Source organism: Vipera ursinii (assembly GCF_947247035.1).
Source record: "Vipera ursinii genome assembly, chromosome: 17".
NCBI classification, from domain to species: domain Eukaryota; kingdom Metazoa; phylum Chordata; class Lepidosauria; order Squamata; family Viperidae; genus Vipera; species Vipera ursinii.
Window position 1 is genome coordinate 8,642,379 of NC_139530.1, and position 17,875 is coordinate 8,660,253.

Below are 17,875 nucleotides of genomic sequence, written 5' to 3' on the forward strand. Positions count from 1 at the left end.
GCACTTTTCATGCTATAAGCAGTTTTTCCTAACAAATGCAAGATATAACATTGGCTATCTCCGCAAGGAAACATCAGATCTGCACAACTCATGGTTTTTTGGTCTTCGGGGAGGATGGGGAACATGAAAATGTGTTTGTTTTTCGAATTTGACCTCTATCTGAAATGGGCACTTTTCATGCTATAAGCAGTTTTTCCTAACAAATGCAAGATATAACATGGGCTATCTCCGCAAGGAAACATGAGATCTGCAAAAGTTATGATTTTTTGGTCTTTGGGGAGGATGGGGAACATGAATATGTGTTTGTTTTTCGAATTTGACCTCTTTCTGCAATGGGCACTTTTCATGCTATAAGCACTTTTTCCTAACAAATGCAAGATATAACATGGGATATCTCCGCAAGGAAACATGAGATCTGCAAAAGTTATGGTTTTTTGGTCTACGGGGAGGATGGGGAACATGAATATGTGTTTGTTTTTCAAATTTGAGCTCTATCTGAAATGAGCACTTTTCATGCTCTAAGCAGTTTTTCCTAACAAATGCAAGATATAACATTGGCTATCTCCGCAAGGAAACATCAGATCTGCACAACTCATGGTTTTTTGGTCTTCGGGGAGGATGGGGAACATGAATATGTGATTGTTTTTCGAATTTGAGATCTTTCTGCAATGGGCACTTTTCATACTATAAGCAGTTTTTCCTAACAAATGCAAGATATCACATGGGCTATCTCCGCAAGGAAACATGAGATCTGCAAAAGTTATGGTTTTTTGTTCTTCGGGGAGGATGGGGAACATGAATATGTGTTTGTTTTTCGAATTTGACCTCTATCTGAAATGAGCACTTTTCATGCTCTAAGCAGTTTTTCCTAACAAATGCAAGATATAACATTGGCTATCTCCGCAAGGAAACATCAGATCTGCACAACTCATGGTTTTTTGGTCTTCGGGGAGGATGGGGAACATGAAAATGTGATTGTTTTTCCAATTTGACCTCTATCTGAAATGGGCACTTTTCATGCTATAAGCAGTTTTTCCTAACAAATGCAAGATATAACATGGGATATCTCCGCAAGGAAACATGAGATCTGCAAAAGTTATGGTTTTTTGGTCTTCGGGGAGGATGGGGAACATGAATATGTGTTTGTTTTCCGAATTTGACCTCTATCTGAAATTAGCACTTTTCATGCTCTAAGCAGTTTTTCCTAACAAATGCAAGATATAACATTGGCTATCTCCGCAAGGAAACATCAGATCTGCACAACTCATGGTTTTTTGGTCTTCGGGGAGGAGGGGGAACATGAATATGTGTTTGTTTTTCGAATTTGAGATCTTTCTGCAATGGGCACTTTTCATAATATAAGCAGTTTTTCCTAATAAATGCAAGATATAACATTGGCAATCTCCGCAAGGAAACATCAGATCTGCACAACTCATGGTTTTTTGGTCTTCGGGGAGGCTGGGGAACATGAAAATGTGTTTGTTTTTCGAATTTGACCTCTATCTGAAATGGGCACTTTTCATGCTATAAGCAGTTTTTCCTAACAAATGCAAGATATAACATGGGCTATCTCCGCAAGGAAACATGAGATCTGCAAACGTTATGGTTTTTTGGTCTTCGGGGAGGATGGGGAACATGAATATGTGTTTGTTTTTCGAATTTGACCTCTATCTGAAATGAGCACTTTTCATGCTCTAAGCAGTTTTTCCTAACAAATGCAAGATATAACATTGGCTATCTCCGCAAAGGAAACATCAGATCTGCACAACTCATGGTTTTTTGGTCTTCGGGGAGGAGGGGGAACATGAATATGTGTTTGTTTTTCGAATTTGAGATCTTTCTGCAATGGGCACTTTTCATACTATAAGCAGTTTTTCCTAACAAATGCAAGATTTAACTTTGGCTATCTCCGCAAGGAAACATCAGATCTGCTCAACCCATGGTTTTTTGGTCTTCGGGGTGGAGGGGGAACATGAATATGTGTTTGTTTTTCGAATTTGAGCTCTTTCTGCAATGGGCACTTTTCATACTATAAGCAGTTTTTCCTAACAAATGCAAGATATAACATGGGCTATCTCCGCAAGGAAACATGAGATCTGCAAATGTTATGGTTTTTTGGTCTTCGGGGAGGATGGGGAACATGAATATGTGTTTGTTTTTCGAATTTGACCTCTATCTGAAATGAGCACTTTTCATGCTCTAAGCAGTTTTTCCTAACAAATGCAAGATATAACATTGGCTATCTCCGCAAGGAAACATCAGATCTGCACAACTCATGGTTTTTTGGTCTTCGGGAAGGATGGGGAACATGAATATGTGATTGTTTTTCGAATTTGAGCTCTTTCTGCAATGGGCACTTTTCATACTATAAGCAGTTTTTCCTAACAAATGCAAGATATAACATGGGCTATCTCCGCAAAGAAACATGAGATCTGCAAAAGTTATGGTTTTTTGTTCTTCGGGGAGGATGGGGAACATGAATATGTGTTTGTTTTTCGAATTTGACCTCTATCTGAAATGAGCACTTTTCATGCTCTAAGCAGTTTTTCCTAACAAATGCAAGATATAACATTGGCTATCTCCGCAAGGAAACATCAGATCTGCACAACTCATGGTTTTTTGGTCTTCGGGGAGGATGGGGAACATGAATATGTGATTGTTTTTCGAATTTGAGCTCTTTCTGCAATGGGCACTTTTCATGCTATAAGCAGTTTTTCCTTACAAATGCAAGATATAACATTAGCTATCTCCGCAAGGAAACATCAGATCTGCACAACTCATGGTTTTTTGGACTTCGGGGAGGATGGGGAACATGAAAATGTGTTTGTTTTTCGAATTTGACCTCTATCTGAAATGGGCACTTTTCATGCTATAAGCAGTTTTTCCTAACAAATGCAAGATATAACATTGGCAATCTCCGCAAGGAAACATCAGATCTGCACAACTCATGGTTTTTTGGTCTTCGGGGAGGAGGGGGAACATGAATATGTGTTTGTATTTAGAATTTGAGATCTTTCTGCAATGGGCACTTTTCATACTATAAGCAGTTTTTCCTAACAAATGCAAGATATAACATGGGCTATCTCCGCAAGGAAACATCAGATCTGCAAACGTTATGGTTTTTTGGTCTTCGGGGTGGATGGGGAACATGAATATGTTTTTGTTTTTCGAATTTGAGCTCTTTCTGCAATGGGCACTTTTCATGCTATAAGCACTTTTTCCTAACAAATGCAAGATATAACATGGGATATCTCCGCAAGGAAACATCAGATCTGCACAACTCATGGTTTTTTGGTCTTCGGGGAGGAGGGGGAACATGAATATGTGTTTGTTTTTCGAATTTGACCTCTATCTGAAATGAGCACTTTTCATGCTCTAAGCAGTTTTTCCTAACAAATGCAAGATATAACATTGGCTATCTCCGCAAAGGAAACATCAGATCTGCACAACTCATGGTTTTTTGGTCTTCGGGGAGGAGGGGGAACATGAATATGTGTTTGTTTTTCGAATTTGAGATCTTTCTGCACTGGGCACTTTTCATACTATAAGCAGTTTTTCCTAACAAATGCAAGATTTAACATTGGCTATCTCCGCAAGGAAACATCAGATCTGCTCAACCCATGGTTTTTTGGTCTTCGGGGAGGAGGGGGAACATGAATATGTGTTTCTTTTTCGAATTTGAGCTCTTTCTGCAATGGGCACTTTTCATACTATAAGCAGTTTTTCCTAACAAATGCAAGATATAACATGGGCTATCTCCGCAAGGAAACATGAGATCTGCAAACGTTATGGTTTTTTGGTCTTCGGGGAGGATGGGGAACATGAATATGTTTTTGTTTTTCGAATTTGAGCTCTATCTGAAATGAGCACTTTTCATGCTCTAAGCAGTTTTTCCTAACAAATGCAAGATATAACATTGGCTATCTCCGCAAGGAAACATCAGATCTGCACAACTCATGGTTTTTTGGTCTTCGGGGAGGATGGGGAACATGAATATGTGATTGTTTTTCGAATTTGAGCTCTTTCTGCAATGGGCACTTTTCATGCTATAAGCAGTTTTTCCTAACAAATGCAAGATATAACATTGGCTATCTCCGCAAGGAAACATCAGATCTGCACAACTCATGGTTTTTTGGTCTTCGGGGAGGATGGGGAACATGAATATGTGATTGTTTTTCGAATTTGAGCTCTTTCTGCAATGGGCACTTTTCATGCTATAAGCACTTTTTCCTAACAAATGCAAGATATAACATGGGATATCTCCGCAAGGAAACATGAGATCTGCAAAAGTTATGGTTTTTTGGTCTTCAGGGAGGATGGGGAACATGAATATGTGTTTGTTTTTCGAATTTGTGCTCTATCTGAAATGAGCACTTTTCATGCTCTAAGCAGTTTTTCCTAACAAATGCAACATATAACATTGGCTATCTCCGCAAGGAAACATCAGATCTGCACAACTCATGGTTTTTTGGTCTTCGGGGAGGATGGGGAACATGAATATGTGATTGTTTTTCGAATTTGAGATCTTTCTGCAATGGGCACTTTTCATACTATAAGCAGTTTTTCCTAACAAATGCATGATATAACATGGGCTATCTCCGCAAGGAAACATGAGATCTGCAAAAGTTATGGTTTTTTGTTCTTCGGGGAGGATGGGGAACATGAATATGTGTTTGTTTTTCGAATTTGAGCTCTATCTGAAATGAGCACTTTTCATGCTCTAAGCAGTTTTTCCTAACAAATGCAAGATATAACATGGGCTATCTCCGCAAGGAAACATGAGATCTGCAAACGTTATGGTTTTTTGGTCTTCGGGGAGGATGGGGAACATGAATATGTTTTTGTTTTTTGAATTTGAGCTCTTTCTGCAATGGGCACTTTTCATGCTATAAGCAGTTTTTCCTAACAAATGCAAGATATAACATTGGCAATCTCCGCAAGGAAACATCAGATCTGCACAACTCATGGTTTTTTGGTCTTCGGGGAGGCTGGGAAACATGAAAATCTGTTTGTTTTTCGAATTTGACCTCTATCTGAAATGGGCACTTTTCATGCTATAAGAAGTTTTTCCTAACAAATGCAAGATATAACATGGGCTATCACCGCAAGGAAACATGAGATCTGCAAAAGTTATGGTTTTTTGGTCTTCGGGGAGGATGGGGAACATGAATATGTGTTTGTTTTTCGAATTTGACCTCTATCTGAAATGAGCACTTTTCATGCTCTAAGCAGTTTTTCCTAACAAATGCAAGATATAACATTGGCTATCTCCGCAAGGAAACATCAGATCTGCACAACTCATGGTTTTTTGGTCTTCGGGCAGGAGGGGGAACATGAATATGTTTTTGTTTTTCGAATTTGAGCTCTATCTGAAATGAGCACTTTTCATACTATAAGCAGTTTTTCCTAACAAATGCAAGATATAACATGGGCTATCTCCGCAAGGAAACATGAGATCTGCAAACGTTATGGTTTTTTGGTCTTCGGGGAGGATGGGGAACATGAATATGTTTTTGTTTTTTGAATTTGAGCTCTTTCTGCAATGGGCACTTTTCATGCTATAAGCAGTTTTTCCTAACAAATGCAAGATATAACATTGGCTATCTCCGCAAGGAAACATCAGATCTGCACAACTCATGGTTTTTTGGTCTTCGGGGAGGATGGGGAACATGAATATGTGATTGTTTTTCGAATTTGAGCTCTTTCTGCAATGAGCACTTTTCATGCTCTAAACAGTTTTTCCTAACAAATGCAAGATATAACATTGGCTATCTCCGCAAGGAAACATCAGATCTGCACAACTCATGGTTTTTTGGTCTTCGGGGAGGATGGGGAACATGAATATGTGATTGTTTTTCGAATTTGAGCTCTTTCTGCAATGGGCACTTTTCATGCTATAAGCAGTTTTTCCTAACAAATGCAAGATATAACATTGGCTATCTCCGCAAGGAAACATCAGATCTGCACAACTCATGGTTTTCTGGTCTTCGGGGAGGAGGGGGAACATGAAAATGTGTTTGTTTTTCGAATTTGACCTCTATCTGAAATGGGCACTTTTCATGCTATAAGCAGTTTTTCCTAACAAATGCAAGATATAACATGGGCTATCTCCGCAAGGAAACATGAGATCTGCAAAAGTTATGGTTTTTTGGTCTTCGGGGAGGATGGGGAACATGAAAATGTGTTTGTTTTTCGAATTTGACCTCTATCTGAAATGGGCACTTTTCATGCTCTAAGCAGTTTTTCCTAACAAATACAAGATATAACATTGGCTATCTCCGCAAGGAAACATCAGATCTGCACAACTCATGGTTTTTTGGTCTTCGGGGAGGATGGGGAACATGAATATGTGATTGTTTTTCGAATTTGAGATCTTTCTGCAATGGGCACTTTTCATACTATAAGCAGTTTTTCCTAACAAATGCAAGATATAACATGGGCTATCTCCGCAAGGAAACATGAGATCTGCAAAAGTTATGGTTTTTTGTTCTTCGGGGAGGATGGGGAACATGAATATGTGTTTGTTTTTCGAATTTGACCTCTATCTGAAATGAGCACTTTTCATGCTCTAAACAGTTTTTCCTAACAAATGCAAGATATAACATTGGCTATCTCCGCAAGGAAACATCAGATCTGCACAACTCATGGTTTTTTGGTCTTCGGGGAGGATGGGGAACATGAATATGTGATTGTTTTTCGAATTTGAGCTCTTTCTGCAATGGGCACTTTTCATGCTATAAGCAGTTTTTCCTAACAAATGCAAGATATAACATTGGCTATCTCCGCAAGGAAACATCAGATCTGCACAACTCATGGTTTTTTGGTCTTCGGGGAGGATGGGGAACATGAAAATGTGTTTGTTTTTCGAATTTGACCTCTATCTGAAATGGGCACTTTTCATGCTATAAGCAGTTTTTCCTAACAAATGCAAGATATAACATGGGCTATCTCCGCAAGGGAACATGAGATCTGCAAAAGTTATGGTTTTTTGGTCTTCGGGGAGGATGGGGAACATGAATATGTGTTTGTTTTTCGAATTTGACCTCTATCTGAAATGAGCACTTTTCATGCTCTAAGCAGTTTTTCCTAACAAATGCAAGATATAACATTGGCTATCTCCGCAAAGGAAACATCAGATCTGCACAACTCATGGTTTTTTGGTCTTCGGGGAGGAGGGGGAACATGAATATGTGTTTGTTTTTCGAATTTGAGATCTTTCTGCAATGGGCACTTTTCATACTATAAGCAGTTTTTCCTAACAAATGCAAGATTTAACATTGGCTATCTCCGCAAGGAAACATCAGATCTGCTCAACCCATGGTTTTTTGGTCTTCGGGGAGGAGGGGGAACATGAATATGTTTTTGTTTTTCGAATTTGAGCTCTATCTGAAATGAGCACTTTTCATACTATAAGCAGTTTTTCCTAACAAATGCAAGATATAACATGGGCTATCTCCGCAAGGAAACATGAGATCTGCAAACGTTATGGTTTTTTGGCCTTCGGGGAGGATGGGGAACATGAATATGTTTTTGTTTTTCGAATTTGAGCTCTATCTGAAATGAGCACTTTTCATGCTCTAAGCAGTTTTTCCTAACAAATGCAAGATATAACATTGGCTATCTCCGCAAGGAAACATCAGATCTGCACAACTCATGGTTTTTTGGTCTTCGGGGAGGATGGGGAACATGAATATGTGATTGTTTTTCGAATTTGAGATCTTTCTGCAATGGGCACTTTTCATACTATAAGCAGTTTTTCCTAACAAATGCAAGATATAACATGGGCTATCTCCGCAAGGAAACATGAGATCTGCAAAAGTTATCGTTTTTTGTTCTTCGGGGAGGATGGGGAACATGAATATGTGTTTGTTTTTCGAATTTGACCTCTATCTGAAATGAGCACTTTTCATGCTCTAAACAGTTTTTCCTAACAAATGCAAGATATAACATTGGCTATCTCCGCAAGGAAACATCAGATCTGCACAACTCATGGTTTTTTGGTCTTCGGGGAGGATGGGGAACATGAATATGTGATTGTTTTTCGAATTTGAGCTCTTTCTGCAATGGGCACTTTTCATGCTATAAGCAGTTTTTCCTAACAAATGCAAGATATAACATTGGCTATCTCCGCAAGGAAACATCAGATCTGCACAACTCATGGTTTTTTGGTCTTCAGGGAGGATGGGGAACATGAAAATGTGTTTGTTTTTCGAATTTGACCTCTATCTGAAATGAGCACTTTTCATGCTCTAAGCAGTTTTTCCTAACAAATGCAAGATATAACATTGGCTATCTCCGCAAAGGAAACATCAGATCTGCACAACTCATGGTTTTTTGGTCTTCGGGGAGGAGGGGGAACATGAATATGTGTTTGTTTTTCGAATTTGAGATCTTTCTGCAATGGGCACTTTTCATACTATAAGCAGTTTTTCCTAACAAATGCAAGATTTAACATTGGCTATCTCCGCAAGGAAACATCAGATCTGCTCAACCCATGGTTTTTTGGTCTTCGGGCAGGAGGGGGAACATGAATATGTTTTTGTTTTTCGAATTTGAGCTCTATCTGACATGAGCACTTTTCATACTATAAGCAGTTTTTCCTAACAAATGCAAGATATAACATGGGCTATCTCCGCAAGGAAACATGAGATCTGCAAACGTTATGGTTTTTTGGTCTTCGGGGAGGATGGGGAACATGAATATGTTTTTGTTTTTTGAATTTGAGCTCTTTCTGCAATGGGCACTTTTCATGCTATAAGCAGTTTTTCCTAACAAATGCAAGATATAACATTGGCAATCTCCGCAAGGAAACATCAGATCTGCACAACTCATGGTTTTTTGGTCTTCGGGGAGGCTGGGGAACATGAAAATCTGTTTGTTTTTCGAATTTGACCTCTATCTGAAATGAGCACTTTTCATGCTCTAAACAGTTTTTCCTAACAAATGCAAGATATAACATTGGCTATCTCCGCAAGGAAACATCAGATCTGCACAACTCATGGTTTTTTGGTCTTCGGGGAGGATGGGGAACATGAATATGTGATTGTTTTTCGAATTTGAGCTCTTTCTGCAATGGGCACTTTTCATGCTATAAGCAGTTTTTCCTAACAAATGCAAGATATAACATTGGCTATCTCCGCAAGGAAACATCAGATCTGCACAACTCATGGTTTTTTGGTCTTCGGGGAGGATGGGGAACATGAAAATGTGTTTGTTTTTCGAATTTGACCTCTATCTGAAATGGGCACTTTTCATGCTATAAGCAGTTTTTCCTAACAAATGCAAGATATAACATGGGCTATCTCCGCAAGGAAACATGAGATCTGCAAAAGTTATGGTTTTTTGGTCTTCGGGGAGGATGGGGAACATGAAAATGTGTTTGTTTTTCGAATTTGACCTCTATCTGAAATGGGCACTTTTCATGCTCTAAGCAGTTTTTCCTAACAAATGCAAGATATAACATTGGCTATCTCCGCAAGGAAACATCAGATCTACACAACTCATGGTTTTTTGGTCTTCGGGGAGGATGGGGAACATGAATATGTGATTGTTTTTCGAATTTGAGATCTTTCTGCAATGGGCACTTTTCATACTATAAGCAGTTTTTCCTAACAAATGCAAGATATAACATGGGCTATCTCCGCAAGGAAACATGAGATCTGCAAAAGTTATGGTTTTTTGTTCTTCGGGGAGGATGGGGAACATGAATATGTGTTTGTTTTTCGAATTTGACCTCTATCTGAAATGAGCACTTTTCATGCTCTAAACAGTTTTTCCTAACAAATGCAAGATATAACATTGGCTATCTCCGCAAGGAAACATCAGATCTGCACAACTCATGGTTTTTTGGTCTTCGGGGAGGATGGGGAACATGAATATGTGATTGTTTTTCGAATTTGAGCTCTTTCTGCAATGGGCACTTTTCATGCTATAAGCAGTTTTTCCTAACAAATGCAAGATATAACATTGGCTATCTCCGCAAGGAAACATCAGATCTGCACAACTCATGGTTTTTTGGTCTTCGGGGAGGATGGGGAACATGAAAATGTGTTTGTTTTTCGAATTTGACCTCTATCTGAAATGGGCACTTTTCATGCTATAAGCAGTTTTTCCTAACAAATGCAAGATATAACATGGGCTATCTCCGCAAGGAAACATGAGATCTGCAAAAGTTATGGTTTTTTGGTCTTCGGGGAGGATGGGGAACATGAATATGTGTTTGTTTTTCGAATTTGACCTCTATCTGAAATGAGCACTTTTCATGCTCTAAGCAGTTTTTCCTAACAAATGCAAGATATAACATTGGCTATCTCCGCAAAGGAAACATCAGATCTGCACAACTCATGGTTTTTTGGTCTTCGGGGAGGAGGGGGAACATGAATATGTGTTTGTTTTTCGAATTTGAGATCTTTCTGCAATGGGCACTTTTCATACTATAAGCAGTTTTTCCTAACAAATGCAAGATTTAACATTGGCTATCTCCGCAAGGAAACATCAGATCTGCTCAACCCATGGTTTTTTGGTCTTCGGGGAGGAGGGGGAACATGAATATGTTTTTGTTTTTCGAATTTGAGCTCTATCTGAAATGAGCACTTTTCATGCTCTAAGCAGTTTTTCCTAACAAATGCAAGATATAACATTGGCTATCTCCGCAAGGAAACATCAGATCTGCACAACTCATGGTTTTTTGGTCTTCGGGGAGGATGGGGAACATGAATATGTGATTGTTTTTCGAATTTGAGCTCTTTCTGCAATGGGCACTTTTCATACTATAAGCAGTTTTTCCTAACAAAAGCAAGATATAACATGGGCTATCTCCGCAAGGAAACATGAGATCTGCAAAAGTTATGGTTTTTTGTTCTTCGGGGAGGATGGGGAACATGAATATGTGTTTGTTTTTCGAATTTGACCTCTATCTGAAATGAGCACTTTTCATGCTCTAAGCAGTTTTTCCTAACAAATGCAAGATATAACATTGGCTATCTCCGCAAGGAAACATCAGATCTGCACAACTCATGGTTTTTTGGTCTTCGGGGAGGATGGGGAACATGAATATGTGATTGTTTTTCGAATTTGAGCTCTATCTGAAATGAGCACTTTTCATGCTCTAAGCAGTTTTTCATAACAAATGCAAGATATAACATTGGCTATCTCCGCAAGGAAACATCAGATCTGCACAACTCATGGTTTTTTGGTCTTCGGGGAGGATGGGGAACATGAATATGTGATTGTTTTTCGAATTTGAGCTCTTTCTGCAATGGGCACATTTCATACTATAAGCAGTTTTTCCTAACAAATGCAAGATATAACATGGGCTATCTCCGCAAGGAAACATGAGATCTGCAAAAGTTATGGTTTTTTGTTCTTCGGGGAGGATGGGGAACATGAATATGTGTTTGTTTTTCGAATTTGACCTCTATCTGAAATGAGCACTTTTCATGCTCTAAGCAGTTTTTCCTAACAAATGCAAGATATAACATTGGCTATCTCCGCAAGGAAACATCAGATCTGCTCAACCCATGGTTTTTTGGTCTTCGGGGAGGAGGGGGAACATGAATATGTGTTTCTTTTTCGAATTTGAGCTCTTTCTGCAATTGGCACTTTTCATACTATAAGCAGTTTTTCCTAACAAATGCAAGATATAACATGGGCTATCTCCGCAAGGAAACATCAGATCTGCAAACGTTATGGTTTTTTGGCCTTCGGGGAGGATGGGGAACATGAATATGTTTTTGTTTTTCGAATTTGAGCTCTATCTGAAATGAGCACTTTTCATGCTCTAAGCAGTTTTTCCTAACAAATGCAAGATATAACATTGGCTATCTCCGCAAGGAAACATCAGATCTGCTCAACCCATGGTTTTTTGGTCTTCGGAGAGGAGGGGGAACATGAATATGTGTTTCTTTTTCGAATTTGAGCTCTTTCTGCAATTGGCACTTTTCATACTATAAGCAGTTTTTCCTAACAAATGCAAGATATAACATGGGCTATCTCCGCAAGGAAACATGAGATCTGCAAACGTTATGGTTTTTTGGCCTTCGGGGAGGATGGGGAACATGAATATGTTTTTGTTTTTCGAATTTGAGCTCTATCTGAAATGAGCACTTTTCATGCTCTAAGCAGTTTTTCCTAACAAATGCAAGATATAACATTGGCTATCTCCGCAAGGAAACATCAGATCTGCACAACTCATGGTTTTTTGGTCTTCGGGGAGGATGGGGAACATGAATATGTGATTGTTTTTCGAATTTGAGATCTTTCTGCAATGGGCACTTTTCATGCTATAAGCAGTTTTTCCTAACAAATGCAAGATATAACATTGGCTATCTCCGCAAGGAAACATCAGATCTGCACAACTCATGGTTTTTTGGTCTTCGGGGAGGATGGGGAACATGAAAATGTGTTTGTTTTTCGAATTTGACCTCTATCTGAAATGGGCACTTTTCATGCTATAAGCAGTTTTTCCTAACAAATGCAAGATATAACATTGGCAATCTCCGCAAGGAAACATGAGATCTGCTCAACTCATGGTTTTTTGGTCTTCGGGGAGGAGGGGGAACATGAATATGTGATTGTTTTTCGAATTTGAGATCTTTCTGCAATGGGCACTTTTCATACAATAAGCAGTTTTTCCTAACAAATGCAAGATATAACATGGGCTATCTCCGCAAGGAAACATGAGATCTGCAAAAGTTATGGTTTTTTGTTCTTCGGGGAGGATGGGGAACATGAATATGTGTTTGTTTTTCGAATTTGACCTCTATCTGATATGAGCACTTTCATGCTCTAAGCAGTTTTTCCTAACAAATGCAAGATATAACATTGGCTATCTCCGCAAGGAAACATCAGATCTGCTCAACCCATGGTTTTTTGGTCTTCGGGGAGGAGGGGGAACATGAATATGTGTTTCTTTTTCGAATTTGAGCTCTTTCTGCAATTGGCACTTTTCATACTATAAGCAGTTTTTCCTAACAAATGCAAGATATAACATGGGCTATCTCCGCAAGGAAACATGAGATCTGCAAACGTTATGGTTTTTTGGCCTTCGGGAAGGATGGGGAACATGAATATGTTTTTGTTTTTCGAATTTGAGCTCTATCTGAAATGAGCACTTTTCATGCTCTAAGCAGTTTTTCCTAACAAATGCAAGATATAACATTGGCTATCTCCGCAAGGAAACATCAGATCTGCTCAACCCATGGTTTTTTGGTCTTCGGGGAGGAGGGGGAACATGAATATGTGTTTCTTTTTCGAATTTGAGCTCTTTCTGCAATTGGCACTTTTCATACTATAAGCAGTTTTTCCTAACAAATGCAAGATATAACATGGGCTATCTCCGCAAGGAAACATGAGATCTGCAAACGTTATGGTTTTTTGGCCTTCGGGGAGGATGGGGAACATGAATATGTTTTTGTTTTTCGAATTTGAGCTCTATCTGAAATGAGCACTTTTCATGCTCTAAGCAGTTTTTCCTAACAAATGCAAGATATAACATTGGCTATCTCCGCAAGGAAACATCAGATCTGCACAACTCATGGTTTTTTGCTCTTCGGGGAGGATGGGGAACATGAATATGTGATTGTTTTTCGAATTTGAGATCTTTCTGCAATGGGCACTTTTCATGCTATAAGCAGTTTTTCCTAACAAATGCAAGATATAACATTGGCTATCTCCGCAAGGAAACATCAGATCTGCACAACTCATGGTTTTTTGGTCTTCGGGGAGGATGGGGAACATGAAAATGTGTTTGTTTTTCGAATTTGACCTCTATCTAAAATGGGCACTTTTCATGCTATAAGCAGTTTTTCCTAACAAATGCAAGATATAACATTGGCAATCTCCGCAAGGAAACATCAGATCTGCTCAACTCATGGTTTTTTGGTCTTCGGGGAGGAGGGGGAACATGAATATGTGATTGTTTTTCGAATTTGAGATCTTTCTGCAATGGGCACTTTTCATACAATAAGCAGTTTTTCCTAACAAATGCAAGATATAACATGGGCTATCTCCGCAAGGAAACATGAGATCTGCAAAAGTTATGGTTTTTTGTTCTTCGGGGAGGATGGGGAACATGAATATGTGTTTGTTTTTCGAATTTGACCTCTATCTGAAATGAGCACTTTTCATGCTCTAAGCAGTTTTTCCTAACAAATGCAAGATATAACATTGGCTATCTCCGCAAGGAAACATCAGATCTGCACAACTCATGGTTTTTTGGTCTTCGGGGAGGATGGGGAACATGAATATGTGATTGTTTTTCGAATTTGAGCTCTTTCTGCAATGGGCACTTTTCATGCTATAAGCAGTTTTTCCTAACAAATGCAAGATATAACATTGGCTATCTCCGCAAGGAAACATCAGATCTGCACAACTCATGGTTTTTTGGTCTTCGGGGAGGATGGGGAACATGAAAATGTGTTTGTTTTTCGAATTTGACCTCTATCTGAAATGGGCACTTTTCATGCTATAAGCAGTTTTTCCTAACAAATGCAAGATATAACATGGGCTATCTCCGCAAGGAAACATGAGATCTGCAAACGTTATGGTTTTTTGGCCTTCGGGGAGGATGGGGAACATGAATATGTTTTTGTTTTTCGAATTTGAGCTCTATCTGAAATGAGCACTTTTCATGCTCTAAGCAGTTTTTTTTAACAAATGCAAGATATAACATTGGCTATCTCCGCAAGGAAACATCAGATCTGCACAACTCATGGTTTTTTGCTCTTCGGGGAGGATGGGGAACATGAATATGTGATTGTTTTTCGAATTTGAGATCTTTCTGCAATGGGCACTTTTCATGCTATAAGCAGTTTTTCCTAACAAATGCAAGATATAACATTGGCTATCTCCGCAAGGAAACATCAGATCTGCACAACTCATGGTTTTTTGGTCTTCGGGGAGGATGGGGAACATGAAAATGTGTTTGTTTTTCGAATTTGACCTCTATCTGAAATGGGCACTTTTCATGCTATAAGCAGTTTTTCCTAACAAATGCAAGATATAACATTGGCAATCTCCGCAAGGAAACATCAGATCTGCTCAACTCATGGTTTTTTGGTCTTCGGGGAGGAGGGGGAACATGAATATGTGATTGTTTTTCGAATTTGAGATCTTTCTGCAATGGGCACTTTTCATACAATAAGCAGTTTTTCCTAACAAATGCAAGATATAACATGGGCTATCTCCGCAAGGAAACATGAGATCTGCAAAAGTTATGGTTTTTTGGTCTTCGGGGAGGATGGGGAACATGAAAATGTGTTTGTTTTTCGAATTTGACCTCTATCTGAAATGGGCACTTTTCATGCTATAAGCAGTTTTTCCTAACAAATGCAAGATATAACATGGGCTATCTCCGCAAGGAAACATCAGATCTGCAAACGTTATGGTTTTTTGGCCTTCGGGGAGGATGGGGAACATGAATATGCTTTTGTTTTTCGAATTTGAGCTCTATCTGAAATGAGCACTTTTCATGCTCTAAGCAGTTTTTCCTAACAAATGCAAGATATAACATTGGCTATCTCCGCAAGGAAACATCAGATCTGCTCAACCCATGGTTTTTTGGTCTTCGGAGAGGAGGGGGAACATGAATATGTGTTTCTTTTTCGAATTTGAGCTCTTTCTGCAATTGGCACTTTTCATACTATAAGCAGTTTTTCCTAACAAATGCAAGATATAACATGGGCTATCTCCGCAAGGAAACATGAGATCTGCAAACGTTATGGTTTTTTGGCCTTCGGGGAGGATGGGGAACATGAATATGTTTTTGTTTTTCGAATTTGAGCTCTATCTGAAATGAGCACTTTTCATGCTCTAAGCAGTTTTTCCTAACAAATGCAAGATATAACATTGGCTATCTCCGCAAGGAAACATCAGATCTGCACAACTCATGGTTTTTTGGTCTTCGGGGAGGATGGGGAACATGAATATGTGATTGTTTTTCGAATTTGAGATCTTTCTGCAATGGGCACTTTTCATGCTATAAGCAGTTTTTCCTAACAAATGCAAGATATAACATTGGCTATCTCCGCAAGGAAACATCAGATCTGCACAACTCATGGTTTTTTGGTCTTCGGGGAGGATGGGGAACATGAAAATGTGTTTGTTTTTCGAATTTGACCTCTATCTGAAATGGGCACTTTTCATGCTATAAGCAGTTTTTCCTAACAAATGCAAGATATAACATTGGCAATCTCCGCAAGGAAACATGAGATCTGCTCAACTCATGGTTTTTTGGTCTTCGGGGAGGAGTGGGAACATGAATATGTGATTGTTTTTCGAATTTGAGATCTTTCTGCAATGGGCACTTTTCATACAATAAGCAGTTTTTCCTAACAAATGCAAGATATAACATGGGCTATCTCCGCAAGGAAACATGAGATCTGCAAAAGTTATGGTTTTTTGTTCTTCGGGGAGGATGGGGAACATGAATATGTGTTTGTTTTTCGAATTTGACCTCTATCTGATATGAGCACTTTTCATGCTCTAAGCAGTTTTTCCTAACAAATGCAAGATATAACATTGGCTATCTCCGCAAGGAAACATCAGATCTGCTCAACCCATGGTTTTTTGGTCTTCGGGGAGGAGGGGGAACATGAATATGTGTTTCTTTTTCGAGTTTGAGCTCTTTCTGCAATTGGCACTTTTCATACTATAAGCAGTTTTTCCTAACAAATGCAAGATATAACATGGGCTATCTCCGCAAGGAAACATGAGATCTGCAAACGTTATGGTTTTTTGGCCTTCGGGAAGGATGGGGAACATGAATATGTTTTTGTTTTTCGAATTTGAGCTCTATCTGAAATGAGCACTTTTCATGCTCTAAGCAGTTTTTCCTAACAAATGCAAGATATAACATTGGCTATCTCCGCAAGGAAACATCAGATCTGCTCAACTCATGGTTTTTTGGTCTTCGGGGAGGAGGGGGAACATGAATATGTGATTGTTTTTCGAATTTGAGATCTTTCTGCAATGGGCACTTTTCATACAATAAGCAGTTTTTCCTAACAAATGCAAGATATAACATGGGCTATCTCCGCAAGGAAACATGAGATCTGCAAAAGTTATGGTTTTTTGTTCTTCGGGGAGGATGGGGAACATGAATATGTGTTTGTTTTTCGAATTTGACCTCTATCTGAAATGAGCACTTTTCATGCTCTAAGCAGTTTTTCCTAACAAATGCAAGATATAACATTGGCTATCTCCGCAAGGAAACATCAGATCTGCACAACTCATGGTTTTTTGGTCTTCGGGGAGGATGGGGAACATGAATATGTGATTGTTTTTCGAATTTGAGCTCTTTCTGCAATGGGCACTTTTCATGCTATAAGCAGTTTTTCCTAACAAATGCAAGATATAACATTGGCTATCTCCGCAAGGAAACATCAGATCTGCACAACTCATGGTTTTTTGGTCTTCGGGGAGGATGGGGAACATGAAAATGTGTTTGTTTTTCGAATTTGACCTCTATCTGAAATGGGCACTTTTCATGCTATAAGCAGTTTTTCCTAACAAATGCAAGATATAACATTGGCAATCTCCGCAAGGAAACATCAGATCTGCTCAACCCATGGTTTTTTGGTCTTCGGGGAGGAGGGGGAACATGAATATGTGTTTCTTTTTCGAATTTGAGCTCTTTCTGCAATTGGCACTTTTCATACTATAAGCAGTTTTTCCTAACAAATGCAAGATATAACATGGGCTATCTCCGCAAGGAAACATGAGATCTGCAAACGTTATGGTTTTTTGGCCTTCGGGGAGGATGGGGAACATGAATATGTTTTTGTTTTTCGAATTTGAGCTCTATCTGAAATGAGCACTTTTCATGCTCTAAGCAGTTTTTCCTAACAAATGCAAGATATAACATTGGCTATCTCCG